General features: G+C 46.9%; 1 protein-coding gene across 1 annotated transcript in view; it reads left to right on the top strand.

Moving 5' to 3' along the window:
• The first annotated feature begins 3,960 nt into the window (after positions 1–3,960).
• Positions 3,961–16,557, top strand: part of TRPM8 (transient receptor potential cation channel subfamily M member 8) — a 95,162-nt gene continuing 82,565 nt past the window's right edge. The window contains 1 exon segment of the mRNA XM_049101286.1: positions 3,961–4,073. The gene's annotated coding sequence lies outside the window, so the exon portion shown is untranslated.

Raw genomic sequence — 16,557 nt, forward strand, 5'->3', positions numbered from 1 at the left:
TGATTTAACAGAGAGAGAGAGAGAGCGCGAGAGAGAGAGAGCGAAAGAGAGCGCACAAGCAGGGGGAGCAGCAGAGGCAGAGGGAGAAGCAGACTCACTACTGAATAGAGAGCCCCATGGGGGACTCGATCCCAGGACCCCGGGATCATGACCTGAGCTGAAGGCAGATGCTTAACCGACTGAACCACTCAGGTGCCCCGAAAGTTATTTATCATTGTGGCAAAGCATACGTAATGTGGCATTTGCCATCCCACCCATTTCTAATTGTTCAGTTTGGTGGCATTAGGTATGTTTCCACTGTGATGGACCCAGCACCCCTCCCACCGCCCCCCCCCCGCCCCGCCCACATCTCTGGTTCATTCTGTTTCGACGTGTTTTCTCACAGTGCAGAAAATAGGAAAGCAAAGCTGACTATCCAGCCTCCAGATTTGGCGGGGATTGTGCTTACAGGCTTTGCTTCTCTGATGGGGCCAAGAAAGGTCTGGGGCAACATGCCTGGCCCGTGTCATTATTCACCTGTGAAACCCGCTTTGAAGATCCACGTGCATGAGCACATCCCTGAGGCAGCCGCCGATTTTGCTCAGAGAAGCCACCTTCTGGCACTTGAAAGATAATGCAACCACCTAGCATTTAAAAAGTCATTAAAAAAATCCCTCACACTTGCCTTGGTAGAGGAATTTGGGCATTTTGTTAAGTCTTGGATAAAATGGCGAATCTGCGGGTTTTATGTCTGTACCTGTCCTATACCTATAACCACACATCTATACTACACCTGGATGTCCATACCTATATATCTCTACCTGTGCGTCTATCTCCATCCCTCCCGTACATGACGGCATTGACTAACAGCACGGATCCATTCACTTAAGACATTCAAGATTAAAAAAAAAAAAGGACATTCAAGATATAAAGAAGACATTTGACTAGAACTTGTTTAGGCTGGATGGTACTTTGTTATGGATACAAGTTTGCAATTAGGGTGAAAATTGGGACACAAAGAATCCGTTGGTTTAGGAATCAGGAAACGAAGGAGGAAAGTCCACACTAACTTAATTCATCTCACTCTGAGGGCAGGACAGGCCCAGTTGGCTCCCGACATTACAGGAAAAGCCCATCTGTCACCCCTCAGGGGAACGTGCTGGGCTGGGCAGTGCTGAAGATGGGAGCCAGGTGGGAATGGGAGCACCACAGGCTCCCATGGGAACTCTCTGTTCTTCCTGGGGCATCCATGGTGGTCCCAGGGTGCTCCTGGCTGTTCCTAGGGGGACCGGCTGACAACTCCCTCCGCACCTGACCTCGGGGGCTCTATTCGTCTGCAAGGGCTGCTGTAACAAAATACAGACTGGGTGATTTAAGTAATCAAACCTTTCATCCTCACCGTCCTGGAGTCTGAATTTCAAGATCGAGTTGGCAGGTTTGGTTTCTTCAGAGGCCTCCCTTGCCTTGCAGATGGCTGGCTTCTTGTGTCCTCATGTGGTCTTCCCTGTGTGTGTCTGCGTCCTGGTCTCATCTCCTTATAAGGACACCAGGCATATGGAACCAGGGCCCACCCTGAAGACCTCATTGTGCTTGGTCACCTCTGTAAGAAGAACCCTGTCTCTAAATATGGTCACATTCTGAGGGATGGGGGTGAGGCACACAATTCAGCCCAGAACAGGGGCTCAATCCAGCATTCTGGGACACTGAAGCATGCAGTAGGCGCAGCTTCCAGGCCTGGAGTTTGGACCTGTCCGCATCATTCTCAGGAGGCATCTGCTTTCCCTGGACCTCACAGGGACTGTGTCCACCTAGGGACTCTCCTCCTTGCAAACCCTCAAGTTTAGGCTGCGTGTGACCTTCAGCATGGCTGTGACTCTTGCTGTCACTATGAACTCACCTACAAGAGACTGTCCATCAGATCAAAGCTGAGCCCCCAGCTGTGTACTCAAAGCCTCACCTTTCTTTATTCCTCGGTGTCATGACACCTTTGCATGGATTCTCCCAAACACCACCCGTCCCCTTCCATCTCTACCCCAGCCTCCTTATCCTTTGGTCCTTCCCTCAAAGCATATCTTAAACCCAAGATGAAACCATACACTCAGTTTTGCAACCTACACCGATCAGTTGACAGAATGAATTTTGAGTCTTTCCCTATAAATATGCTCTAAGTCAAGGTGCTCTCTGGCTCTGTAGGGTTTCATCTGATGAAAGGCCATGCTTCACCCCCGTCATGCTCTTCCCCTCTGCTATCAGCTTCCTCTCTGTCAGCCTGGGATGGTGGCCTCACCCCTCACACCAGTATCCCTGCATAGCGTATCGTGGTCCACTTTGTCTATAATTTTCTAGCTTTCTAGTCCTTTCCAGTTCATTTTCTGGTTTTCAAACTAGATTTCTCGTCCCACCTTCTGATGCCTTTATCTCTGAGAATACCTGGAGGGATGCTGTGTGGGCTGCAGGCTCATGAAAGAGAGGACGGAATCCAGGGGCTCTGGGTATGTGTGTGGGGGACGGGGAAGGAGATGGTAGGTGTGCCGGAATTTTAGTCCTAGGATCCACTTTAAGAGTAATTTTGAGATTTCTCTGATTCTGTCCTCATTCCCTGCTAGATCTCTTCTCACATGGGTCCTTTTCACACATAGCACCTGTCATTCTCAATTTTCCACAGCCCCGCCTCTTCACCATTGCCTTGCACTTGGTCACTCCATTCATTTCCATGACTTTCCTGAGCCTTGGACTATTTGGGTTTGTGGCCTATCTTAACATTTTTGTCTTTCTTTGTCAAAGGGATTTTCTCCCTTTGAACTGAATATGCTCTCCATAGGTGCGGCCACTCTCACGAATTGCATCTTGTCTCTCCTTTCAGATCTTCTTCAGATCCTTCTGCCTTTAAGAAATTGCCCCTTGACTTTCCTTATGTTTAACCTCTAACCCTTTTGCATTTGTTTGTACTGTGTAGTCAAATTTTATGTTTTATCAATTATTTTTTAAAAAGATTTTATTTATTTATTTGAGAGAGAAAATGAGCATGAGCAGGGGGAGGAGCAGAGGGAGAGGGAGAAGCAGACTCCCCTGCGGAGCACAGAGCCCCACAAGGTGCTGGATCCCAGGACCCTGACATCATGACCTGAGCCGACGTCAGACGCTTAACCCACTGAGCCACCCACGTGTCCCTATATAATCGATTTTTAAATGGCACTATCCTCTTTCTTCTTGCCGATAGCATACACTTCATATATAAATACATAATAGAAAGAGAAGGCAGGGTGCCTGGCTGGCTCCATTGGGAGAGTGTGTCACTCTCGATCTCAGGGTTGTGAGTTCGAGCTCCACGTTGGGTATAGAGATTACCTAAAAATAAAATCTTAAAAAAAAAAAAAAGAATAGCCAATACTCCAGGAGCATTGATTATGACAAAACTATTGAAATCGTATTTGTGCTACATCATTTAAAGAAAATGAATGAAGGTTGCCTCCTGGCGATTAGTACTTCATCTCTGCTAGTGGAGTATTCATAAAGACAAAGTGTAAGGAAATCATGGAAATTACTATAAATTAGGCTTCCTGCCACCCCTGCCGACCCCTGCCCAGTTAGCCCAGTGCTGAATACACGTCGGTGTAGAGAAAGCTACCAGAATCTGAAGAAAAAAAAATTTATTAAATGTCCTCTGTTTATGATTTTTTCCTAATCAATTAAAAGCTTTTAATCTATTAATTAATCTTGTCATTACCTTCCATAGTGCGCATTTCCTATTTCACTTGTGGTTTTTAAGATGTGCCGCAAATTGTAGAAATTAAATTTTAGTATGACTTAATACTAGAGGATTGGCCGGGCAAGAGGAGGAAGTTTGTGTTTACCTTATCAGCGTTTAAAATACCACGTTCCATAGTTAGGCATTGGTGGCTCAGCTTAGATGCCTAAGTTGCTACCGTAAGCCCGGGCTGTAAGAGTCTTCGGCCTACATTTTTTTGTTCCTCCTCGGGGAGGAGGGCGGGGCTGAGGCAGCTCCCGGTATAAAAGCCTTCTTCCCTGGCAAGAAGGGAAGGCCGGCAGGATCTTTCCAGGGAAAGCAAATCCTGCCTCACAAACCTCAACCGGTATGTTATCGACTTTTGCTTTTCGCGTCTCTATAAACGTTGCCGTTGTTGTAACTTGTAGAATAGAGGGTGAATAGAGTGTGGTTGGCAAGGACATCATTTAGCTTTTCTAGGAAGATTTGAAACCGAGACAAAAGGTGAAATTTCTCAAGGAGCCGTGGGGTTAAGCAAAATACTAGTTCACAGATCTTTAGGGTACTGTTTCGGATTTATTTAGAAGTGGAGCCTGTGCTAGGTTTTTGAATGATTTTAAAATACGATTACAGCTTTTATTTTCTGATTGACGGAGTCAGAAATGTCCTCAAATGAGCCTTATTAAAAGATTCACTGGCATCTTAACTCTGCAACTATCTAAAAGCGATCCTATGTTCTCAGACCTATCGAGGACATCACAAAACAGGTTTTTGTTTTTTGTTTTTTTAAATCAAGACTACAATGGAACCTAAATTAGCATCAAGAAAGATGTATTCAGACAGTCAAAAGTCTTTGATAAAGAAGAAAAGCATATTTGACTTACTTTTACATTTAGCTTCTGACACACGCTCACTGCTTGTATTCTTTAGAAGCAAAAGGGAACTACTGGGGGTTGGATAATTAGAGGTTTTATTTCTATTTAATTTTGAGGCCGCGATAGCCAATGCTGACTTCTTCAGAGTTAAGATTCTTAAGCAGAATACAAATACACTTACGGTTGGGGTTTCAGCTCCTCGGCTGTTTCGAGAGTGTGAGGAGCTTTCTTTCAAGGTTGTGACTTTTGATTTGTAATTCTTTAAAATTTGGAACAAAGTTGGTGTCGCCCATTATTCATCTTGTCTTGCCTAAGAATTGATGTTATTGGTATCTGTGAAGACAACAGGATCCAGGCACTTAGGGACTCCCTGCCTTTCCTCTTATCCTGGGGGGGTGGGGGTGGGGAGGGCTCACAGCAAACAGCACCTTCCAGCTCATTTGCTGCAGGGACTCACTTCCTGTCTCTCACCTGTCCTCTTGGGGCGAGAGACACTGGGATCAAATGACTTTGGGGGCTCCCCTGGGGCTTTCACCATTGGGGTTTTACCTATCAATGCAAACTTCAAAAATGTGGCTGACAAAAATATGGCAATTAGAAAAGCAGGATAATTCCTGTAATGAAACAAATTCTCCAGGGTGAATGAGGCAGGGGAGGCTAGGAGTACATGGACCCTCAAGGGTCCATTGTCGCTCCTGTGTGCACCCTGGCAGGCTCAGGCCAGAATGGGAATTGAGAAGATTTCTCTGGATGGTGTCATTTCTATTTGGAGCTTCTGCAAGTGTCATACTCACCATTATAATGAATAATTGATGGGAGCAAAGAGTGGAGATGGCCGTGGTTTGGTAGGGCCCCTTGGAACGTTCTTTCAGAGCGTGAACCACACAATTCCTCTCCTTCAGTGTTTGGTGAGGAAAACTTCTCCCGTCTCCTTTACCATATGGAGACTTAGATAAACGTCCTGCTTGGAAAGGACATCTCAGGACTGGTTTGACTGTGGTGAGAGGCAGGTAAGCCGTACTCTCGAAAATGTGCCCCATGCCATTCTTATATTCGGACAGTAACAGAGCAGATTGGTTTTTGGTTTTGGTTTTGTTTTTGCAACAGGCTCACAGGGTGTAAGAGTATTCCGTTGGGAATGGGTGATATCTAGATTATTTAAAATTGCTGATGAGCATCAGCAATAAAAAATAATATTAGGCCAACCTCTCCCCTGGCCAACAAAACCAGGTTTTGATTCCTTGATTTAAATTTTAATAGTGTACTAATACAATATAAATGACAATCTATCTCTTCCCAAAGAGGTATTAAAGTAGCACACAAGAGCTTAATGTTTAAGGACTAGGCTCTCAGACCAGCCTGTGTGAGTTTGAGTCTTGTATCCTCTACTGATCTGCTGTGTGACTTTGGGGAAGTTGTCTAACCTTTCTGTGACTCGGTTTCTTCATCTATTTAAGTGGGGAAATAATAAGGAAGACTGAGGGTTCATACATGCGAAGAGCTGAGCATAGCGCCTGGGACATAAGGGACATTACATAAGACATGACCATTATTCATTCCTGGGATTAGGGTGCCATTCACGGCACGATGACATGTGTTTCATGGGCTTGCAGGATGAGCTGCATTGGCCATAAATTCAAGCTGTGACCACAGAAGCACACTAAGGCCAAACTGATATGATAGGGTCTCTAAAGCATCCCAGTTACATGCTCTGTGTTTTAAAAAGATCCAATTACAAGTTCTGAAGAGCCTGGGATTGCAGCCAGAGACAAGAGGGTCATGGGTACTGTTGGTGGGGTCCCGGGGGAGCCCAGTGGTTCTCTAAATGGCCCAGTGGTTCTCCCTGACCAGAAGCACCAGCCTAAACCTGAGAACTTGTTAGAGATGCAGAGTCTGTGGGCCACCTCAGAGCCGATGAGCACTTTTTGGGGGCCCAGCAAATTCAGTCTGTGCAGAGAACACGTGTCTCTCTGGGTAGGAAATCCGAGACGCCGTACCTTCTGATGTGTGTAGGAGTCAGTATCTTTGAGATCTTATTATGAACTTGTGAAAACGTGAAGAGCAATTCAAGTCCATTTTGGTTTTGATTTTTACTGAGGCCATCTCCATAGCGGGTACTAGGGCTCCATTAATTTCATCAGATCCATCAGCAATCTTTAAGAGCAAGGACCATAAATAAAAATAATTGAGATATTGATAAAACTATGAAAGCAAAGATCATACACAGTTAAACAAATAAGTCCTAAGTCTGACCAGACTCTCGGGTATCTGTACCCTGGGGCCCATCCCTTGGCCTACCCTGGAATCCCTTCCCTGGAGCTTTATGTTCGGGATGCACCCTCCACTTGCCTTCAGGACTTTAGAGGGAACAGGCATAGGTTGTAGGTGTAGGTGTCACCAGGTTCCACCTAGGATGACCCCCCACCATGGGGCCCAGGGTTCTTTTTACACGGGAATTATTTTCCTTTTAAATTATTATTTGGACACGATGGTATGTTCAGAGGAAGTTGGAAAACGAACACCGAGAGGTCCCACATACGCTTTGCCCATTTCCCCCAATGGTGACACCACACGGAGCTCTAGCCTAACACCCGAACCAGAAAACTGACTTTGGCGTGATCCACAGACCTTACCGGGATTCCTCACCGGTTTCACATGTACTCATTTGTGAGTGTATGGTTTTACACACACACTTTTAGCAGGGGTACATTGTGTAACCGCCACCACCATCAAGCTTTGGAACGCTTCCATCACTGGGAAGATGCTCCTTTAGAGCCGCGCATCTCGCCTCACCCCGTCCCCTGATGCAGGTGCCCTGGCGGCTGCCGGGAGCGGGGACGCCTGGGTTTGGTCCTGCTTGCACCTGACCCTGACCGGTTCATGCCTTCGCGTGGGGCCCAGCCAGGGTCGGGTGCAGTTAGCTTCTATAAGCTCCTCATGTCACCAGCGTTACCCTCTCCTTGGACCCTCTGCGCTCCTCTTGCTACTCAGCAATGTTGTAGTCAGTCTCTTCAAAACTTTGGGCGCCCACCAAGGAAAAAGTAGAAATTTAAACTGCTAAGAAGTAGTACCACGTGTTCCCCACGTATACCCTCCCCGACCCTGCCCCCTTTTTCCACAGCCGCTTGGTGGATGCGGGTGGCCCCCTTCCCCACCCCAGATCCCACGTGTTCCTCTCTGCCCCCCACGCAGCTGAAGATACAATTCCTAGATCCAGTCTTTTCCCTCGGAGAAATGCAAATATGCTCCATCCTCTAGCTTGCAGGAGTTTGATGCCAGCCTTACTCCCCTCCCTCTTGTACCTCATTTTTTTTTTCCTGCTGTGCTGTTTGTATAATGGTGTGTTTATTCTTACCTTGAATAATTTCACCAGAACATCTCTAAGCCTATTAATTTTGCCCTGCGGGAGACCCAGTGTGTGTGTTTTTTGTTTTGTTTTGTTTTTTTGAATGGAACATCTGATGTTTTTCGTTGGCCCAGCGAAGAAGATGTATTCTGTTGACTTTTTGACTCTCAGGCCTGCTCTGTGTGGACCATTGTCTTCTTCTGAAAGGCCTGCCACTTACATGACGCATCTCTGGGTGCTCCCCGTGGCCCCACAGGTGATGGCTGCAGCAGGGAGTGGCACTGCTGCTCCGAGTAGCTGCATTTGTCGGGGGCAAAGCCTCATGACATACTGGGCGGGTGCTTGTGCCATGGGCTGGTGTCCACTGAACACCTGAGCATGTTCTCTGGTTTGACATTGGGTCACTTGATGGTGCCTGAGTAGGGTGCCAGTTTCCTGCAGAAATAGGACTGGAGTCAATTCTGGAAGGCACTTCACTGGTGGGCCATGAGACTTCTTTTCTGAGCATCGCCCTTCTCTCTTGGTCACAACGCCGCATTATAGGACTGGGGACACAACGCTCTCCCCTGAGTCATCCGTACCCAGCATGGGCTGTAATCAGAGCACAGTAATAGGACAACAGCAAGCTTTCCAGGGCTGCAACGAAACAAAACAACCAAACTTGAGTCTGTGTAAAAAGAGCCCATGGTCAAAGTGAAAATTTAGGTCATTATCTGGTAAGAGTCAAAAAAAATATTAGCATATAAGAATAAGGGGGAAAACCAAAGAAATGTTGGACAGAAAGGATAACAATGAGGCTGCTCTCCGGGTTTTCCTTTATAAGATCAAAAGTCTAAGAAGAGTGGAACAGGTCCTACGTGGGGGGAAAGTGTTGTCAAGTTGTCCACGTGCAGAAAAAGACATTCACATGAATAAAAAGCTCCTCACACACATGTCTTATGAGTCACTCCACTGAAATCATCCCCAGGGTCTTCCTCCTAATGCAGGCAGATGAGTCCAGGGTAGACAAGGCAGGTGTGAATAGACTCCCACTGGGCAGGGACACCAGGGACACATGAAGAGGGTCGAAATCATAGACATAAAATTAATATGAAAATGAAAATTATTCTCATACATGAAATACAATCTAAAAAAAATAGCTTGATAATAACAAGGTAGGTCAAAATCCCAGATTACAATGACTGTCATGGGTGTGTGTGTGTGTGGGGGGGGGTTGGGTAACAGTAGCTCAGAGAGTGACCCAAAGGCAGCGGGCAGATGAGCAAACTTGCCCCAGCGCCGACTTTGTGCCGTTAGAGTCAGGTTTGCTGTGGGCTCCGTCATTGCTTCCTCCAGCTACTCAGATCGCCTCCTTAGCGTTGCTGCTGAATCAGATACCTTAGGGGTCCTGCTTTGATTCTTACATGTGTGGGACCCAGAGAAAATCGAAAAATCTTAAGGCCGCTCTCGGTGCAATGTTTTATTCAAAAGATACTCAGGTCAGAGCAAGAGCGCTGGAAATGAATATGAATGCAAGGGCCCAGTGGTAGGTGGACTTCTGAGAAGGCCCGAACCCCCCTGATCCCTCTCTTGTCCTCCTGGTGCTCCTGCCCCTGTGTGGTCCCCTCCCCTGGAATGACGGGTGGGACCTAGCGACTTGCTTCTACCAATAGAATAAGGCAAAGGTGACTTGGGACATCACTTGTATGATTAGGTTACACAGCCCATGACTGCCTCGTGGCAGATTCTCTCTGTTGCCCTATCCGCTGGCAGGCTTTGACAAACCAGGTGCCACACTGGAGGCCCACGGAGCCAGAAACCACGGGGGGCCTCCCGCCACCAGCCAGCGAGGTCCTCAGGACCCGTGGAACTCGACCCTGCTGACAACCAGGTGAGCTTGAGAAGCAGGGCCTTGTCTAGTCCAACTTTGAAGATGAGACCTCAGCTCCGGCCAGTACCTGGACGGCAGAGATCCCCCCTCGACTGTGCCCAGGTTCCTGACCCGTGGAAACTCTGAGGTCCAAGGACGTGTTGTTTTTGTAGTCACCTTCTGAGATGGAGAGAGAGAACTCATAGGGATGGTTGAACTCAGGAAAACATCCAGAAGATGACATCCACCTATCTTGCCATGGCCGTACCATGCCCTTTGCCCTGGGCAGCCTGCGCGCCCGGCTCTCCTCACACACCCCTACCATCTCTCCCCTCTTCCTCCTGTTTCTCTGGGTCCCTTTGAAAGTAAATCTATTCAGCTTCTCTAGGCTACTCCCCATTTTCACTCCACATGGGCCCCAGGAGTGAGCAGATGAAACACGTTTCCCTGGCGGGGGAGGCAAGGGAGAAGGTGGCGATGCTCACGAGTCACTAGTCTTTTCGGCCACTTTGCTTTCTCGGCGACAGCCTTATTCACTCTTCTTATGAAGTCCCCACACTACTATTGCTAGTAAGGACAGGAGCACGGACGCTCATGTCACCCTGGCACTGTGCTGAGCTGCTGTGGGTTCGTCCTATATGATGCTCACCATCTACCGGGCGACACTGTGGGGCAGCCTCAAGCTTGGCCTTTCCTGAATCCAAGCCCTTGCTGTTGTTTTGTTTTTTTCTACCTATTTTTTTCAGTCTTCTTTCCCTCGAAGCTAGATTATATAAATAGATATTTCTCTGTGTGCTGATCCAAGTTCCTCTTGACATTGAATTGTTCATCATTAAAATGAGTATTTTGACAAGTCTTTTGATTTTGCCTGAACTTTGGACTCTCTGGCCAGTGGTGTGATGTTTCCTGAACCTTCCTGATGTGTTCACCAACCCCGTGATTTTTGAGAAGAACAGCACAGTGAATTGAGTGTGTGCACTACAAGAAATCATCCTCTTCAAATAGGATATTAAACATTGTGAGATGCCCTTGCTGTCATTTTACTGGTGGATTATTTTTTTAAAAAATGTTTTAAATTTAAATTCAATTTCGTTAACATATAGTATATTATTAGTTTCAGAGGTAGAAGTCAGTGGTTCATCAGTTGCATATAACAGTGCTCATCACATCACATGACCTCTCTAATGCCTGTCACCCAATTACCCCATCCCCCACCTCCTCTCTAGCGACCTCAGTTTGTTTCCTAGAGTTAAGAGTCTCTTATGGTTTGCCTCCCTCTCTGTTTTTATTTTATTTTGTTTTACTTCCCTTCCCCTATGTTCATCTGTTTGTTTCTTAAATTCCACATATAAGTGAAATTATATCATTTTGTCTTTCTCTGACTAGCTTATTTCACTTAGCATGATACTCTCTAGCTCCAACTACATCATCGCAAATGGCAAGATTTCATTCTTTTTGATGGCTGAGTAATATTCTTATATATATATGTGGGTGTGTGTGTGTGTGTATACTAGATCTTCTTTACCTATTCACTTGCTGATGGACATCTGGGCTCTTTCCATAGTTTGGCCATTGTGGACATTAGGGTGCATGGGCCCCTTTGAATCACTATGTTTGTATCCTTTGGTTAAATCTTAGTAGTGCAATTGCTGGGTCATAGAGTAGCTCTATTTTCAACTTTTTGAGGAGCCTCCGTTTTTCAGAGCGGCTGCACCAGTTTGCATTCCCTCCAGCTTACTGGTGGAGTCTATCAGGGGAGGTCCATCCATGCTACAGGCTCTCATTTTCTTGACCGGCTTTTCCAACTTCTAGTTGAGAGTTCCATTCATTTAGAGAAATACACTCAGAGTTAAAGAGAAAATAAGGGGATGGTCCTAGACTTGAAACACATACTTTTAAGCATCATTACTCCAGTGACCTCCAAATGGGTGGAATGCCGGTGCCTCTTTCATGTGAATGCCAAATACTGCAAATCTGATCCACAGAGAGAATTAGTATCCCAGTAGTAACTCTGGAGAGGCTTCAAGACCATAGATGGTGGTTATCGAATGCTGTATCATGTTACATTGTGTTGTTGTTTTGGAGTCATGCAATCTTATTTCCCAAGTTGTGTGTGAAACTCCAACTCTGTTGGGGTTGTCATGAATAAATCCATCACCTTAGGAGCTTGGTAAGCCATCTATAAACCTATTTTTCTTCAATGACAATAGTGGCGCTCTTATCCAATCCAAGAGACTAAGGATCCAGACGTCCCCCATCTGCCTGTGCAGGTAGGAGATGGGAGCAGGTGTGCAGAGCAGAGTAGAGTAGATGTTTCAGGCTGCTCTTTGGCAGCAGAAACTTCCTCAGAGGCCACCTTCTAGGATCTTGGATGCATGAATATGATGAAGGCAGGACTGCTCCCACTGATGTGGGAAGGGGTCCCTGAGCCCCTCTCAGCAGGGAGGCCCTAAGGACCCTCTTTAAAAATTTTTTTATTATGTTTTAGGGTTTCTTTTTTTATTTGAGAGGGAGAGAGAAATAAAGAGAGAGAGAGAACGAGACAGAGAAAGAGAGAGAGAGAGAGAACGTGGAGGGGAGGAGCAGAGGGAGAGGATAGTAAGACTTTAGCAATCTCCCCACGATCCTGAGATTGTGACCTGAGCTGAAACTAAGAATTGTACGCTTAACTGACTAAGCCACCCAGGTGTCCCTCGAAGACCCCCTTTTATTTTATTTTATTTTAAAATTTTTAACTTTAAAAAAATATTTATTTATTTATTTTTAGAGAGAGAGAGAGAGAGAGAGAATTCCAAGCAGGCTCCGCACACAGCCTGGGGCCCAATACAGGGCTCCATGTCATGACCCTGAGATCAGGACCTGAGGCAAAACCAAGAATCAGGTGCTCAACCAACTGAGCCACCCAGGTGCCCTCAAAGGCCCCCTTTTAAAACCACACTCTAGACTTGGCTGTTGTGTGAAGCCCCAACCACCTGTGTGCTGTCCCCGTTTCTTCTCTGGAGTCAGTCAGGCACGCCAGGTAGGACCAAGGTGCTGGGGTAGGAACATCAATCAACCAGTTCCTTGTCCAGGAAGGATTTTGGATCATATGATGTGAGAGGGAAAGACAATCCAAGTTTCTCATCAGTATTTGTTATGTTATTGTTGGCTCTCTTTTCCTTTGATCTTCAATTGGTTATCTGTCTTTGATCAGTGACTGTAGGGGGGATCACTTCTGCACTCCTCCCTGCCCCATGAAGCCCTTCTGCCCCACGCTTTGTTATTCTTATAAGGGACACATCTGCCCTGTGCTTTTTTTTTCTTTTTTCTTTTTTTTTTTTTTTTTGCCCTGTGCTTTTATCGCTCTCTGTCCTCTAGTTTTCTTCTCACAAGATTGAAATAAGACCCAACAAATCAGCTGTCGGACCTTCCTCCCATGTGCCTCTGTGGAGGGAAGGTCCACACGAGTTGTCTACACTGGTTGTCTACACAGCCCCCATTGCTGAAATACCGTTGCCATCGTCACTAGTTATCTTCCCCTTGCCCAGCCTCTAGATGCTCATCTTATTTATCAAGTATACTTTCCAGATTACACAAGCGATGCATTTAATTTTGTTAAATGTAACAAAGTAAAAAAAAAAAAAAAAAAGAATTGAAAAAAAAAAAGAATTACTCACCATCCCCCCCCCCCCCCCACGTTAGCATATACTGGTTAGCATTTTGGTGTATTTACTCCTGGTGTATTGTCCTGGGTGCCTTCTACACATTATCCATGAGGCAGTTATCTTCCCTACAGCTGGAGCTGCCCCTCCTGTGGGCGGCTGAGCCACCTTTATAAGGAGCCAAGGGGGGAAAGACACACTCAAGTTTTGTAGCTCTACTGCTTCACCCAAACCCCTGTCTGTGAAGCCTGAGCTCCTAACCACCAGGATTCCTCGCCTCTTGCTTTTTCTTTTTCTACTTGCAACGAATCATAATGATTTCTCCATGCTGTAATGATTTCTCCCCTTAATGGCACCACCCTTTCACTTCTTTTGGGTGGAATGGTCTATTAATGGAAATTTAGGTTGTTTCCAAGTGTTCCTATTAGAAAGAACTCAGCAATGAACAGCTTTTCAATACAACTTTTTTTGTGTTTCTATTTCTTTTATCTAGGGTTTCCAAAGCCAGTTCACTTGGTCGTCAATATTTAAGTGCCTTGCTACATCATTGCCCAGTTGCTTTGCAGGCTGTAAAATGGTTTCCACCCCCACTCAGTTGTCTGGAAGTGTCTGCTTCATCACCTTCTTCCCAACATCAAACAATATTGTCTGAAAACACCTCCTCTCGGTCTCTCATTGTTGTTGGGCTTTTATGACAAGGGTCGCTTGTCTGTTTTCACGTTCATTAGCAATCTGTGTTCCCTCTGAGGTGGATTTGGATTTTAGCCCTTAGCCTATTTTTTTCTTCTGGGTTTTGTATTGTTTGGCCTGGTAATATGACTTCATTATCTTTCCTTAGCACTGAATGCATTGACTGGTTTCTCCTTGCTGTGATGTTCTTTTTTTTTTTTTCTTTAAAGATTTATTCATTCATTGAGAGAGAGAGAGAGAGAGAGAGAGAGGAGGGTAGGGGAAGGGGCAGAGGGAATTTTAAGCAGACTTCCTGCTGAGTGCGGAGCCTGATGCAGGGCTCGATCCCAGGACCCAGGGATCATGACTTGAGCTGAAACCGAGTCTGACACCCAACTGACTGAGCCACCCAGAAGCCCCTACCTGATGTGGCTTTCACTCCGTCCTCCCCTCCTGGCTATGGTCCTATCCAATTCACCCATTGTTTCCCGAGGTTCCTGGGGGAGGTAGGCTGTGGATCTTCTCTTTTCACTCTCCAGGCCCTCCCCTGTGGCCTCTTCTGACCTTTGCCCATGGCCTTCATTCCTATATACCTTCTCCCAATGCCCCATCTCCTCTGTCATACATGCTGTTAACTCCTGGTGGTGTTCAGATGGCGGATGCTCACCTGGAGCACCTGTTAGGTAAGACGTCCTACAGAAGGCCCAAACTCCTAATCAGTCAACCTGAATATCAACTGGCCTCAGAAAAGCAGTTGGAAACGAATACCTCATCTAGGCGCTTGACATGTCAGAACAGGGCAGCTGACTGCACATCTCACGTGACTTGCCCGTTTATATGATTAAAAAGCAAAAATACACCTGTTCCCATTGCAATGAAACAAAGCAGTTTCTCATTGTGAGGCAAATGAAATCCCTTCCTGACCGTTGGGGCCCTACTTAGAAGCAATTTGCTGTATGGGGATCAGAGTAAGATACCTTGCAGGATTGATCTGTGGTTTTACAATAATGTATGTAAAGTACCAATTAATACTCTGAGCCTCTCTGTGAAATGTCTGGGGAGAGAAGTAAAGAAGCACTCATTGTTTTAAACAGCCTGTACCAGCTGTTCTGAGTGGGTTTCAAAGAAGCGTCCAGTCTCTGTGGGGGTGGGAGAGTTTTGAGGCTGCCCGAGGCGGGGCGGGCAGTGTAGACGGATAAATCAGAGCTCCTGGGCTGGGGGTCAGGAACGTGTCGGTGAGCAAGGTCTGGGCCTTTCCACATGCTATGCGGAAGCAATTTGAAAGCTGGAGGAGGATTTAGGGTTTGGGAGGGGGTGCTATTTATTTTTTAAAATTACTCACTCAGTAAGTAGTTGTATAGATCTACTCTGTGCACCTCGCCAGGCCTGGGAAGATGGTGCTGAACAAGATAGAGCTGGTCCAGAAGCCAAACAGATCATTAAACAAACAGGGCTCTGGCGGCTGGGTGGAGAGTGGAGGTCCACAGGACCAGTCACCGGGACGTGACCCCCGCCTGGGGTGTCACAGAGCACCCCCTGCTCCATAGAGAAGTGGTGAAAACATGAGGTCCAGAGGGTGGGCATCTGGGGAAGAGAGTTCCAAACAGAGGGTGGGACCCTGGGGACAGCTGGGGGCCACTGGAGAGACGGGCTCTTGGATGTGGCGTACTGCAGCACTGTCACAGGTAGCTGGCGGAGCTTGGCACCAGAAGAGGAGACCCAGGGAGACCGGGAAAGATGATGTTTTTGTTCTAGAAACGTCGTGTTTACTGTGTCTGCCGGTCGATGCAGGGATGGGGACCGAGTAGCCACTGGTGCTTTTCGTCTGACGCCTGGGCTATGGGTCTGAGGGTGCCCCTGCAGGTTGGGATGGAGGGTCTGAGCGTGGGGAGAGCAGGGCCAGCCCTGGAAGTCTCCCCGTGGGGGCCGACGCTTCTGCATCGTCCACACCCAGGGTTAACAGCCTCCTGCTAGGCCTGAGAGGGAATTGCTGGGTGTCCCTGGGGCCCAAATGTTGGCTCTGAGTTTCATGGTGACCTGGACACCCAGGCTCTGGAGCCCTGTCACCATGGGGTGGACCAGAGCCAGGATTCTTCTCAGAGTCTGTCCCTTCCTCTAGGTGACAAAAGCCATTGTTAGGGTTTGTTCTTTACGTTCCCTTTACTCCAGATCCCTTAAACTGGAAGGAGCTATTGGGAACCTCCCAAGCATGGTGGTCTGAGAGGCAGGAACCCGCCTGGGAGGGGGACACCTGGAGGGCCCGGTGCCGGTGCTGTTGGCTCAGGGAGGTCCTGGAGGATGAGAGGGGATGAGGCCAGAAGAGCAGGGCAGGGGTGCAGTTACTGGTGGGGGTGGGGGCTCTGGGGTGGAGCAGGAGACAAGGCTTTTAAAAAATTTTTTTAAAAAAATTTGTTTTTATTGAAGTTCGATTTGCCAACATACAGTCTAACCCCCCAGTGCTCATCCTATCA

Source organism: Canis lupus, chromosome 25 (genome assembly GCF_003254725.2).
Source record: "Canis lupus dingo isolate Sandy chromosome 25, ASM325472v2, whole genome shotgun sequence".
Classification (NCBI taxonomy): domain Eukaryota; kingdom Metazoa; phylum Chordata; class Mammalia; order Carnivora; family Canidae; genus Canis; species Canis lupus.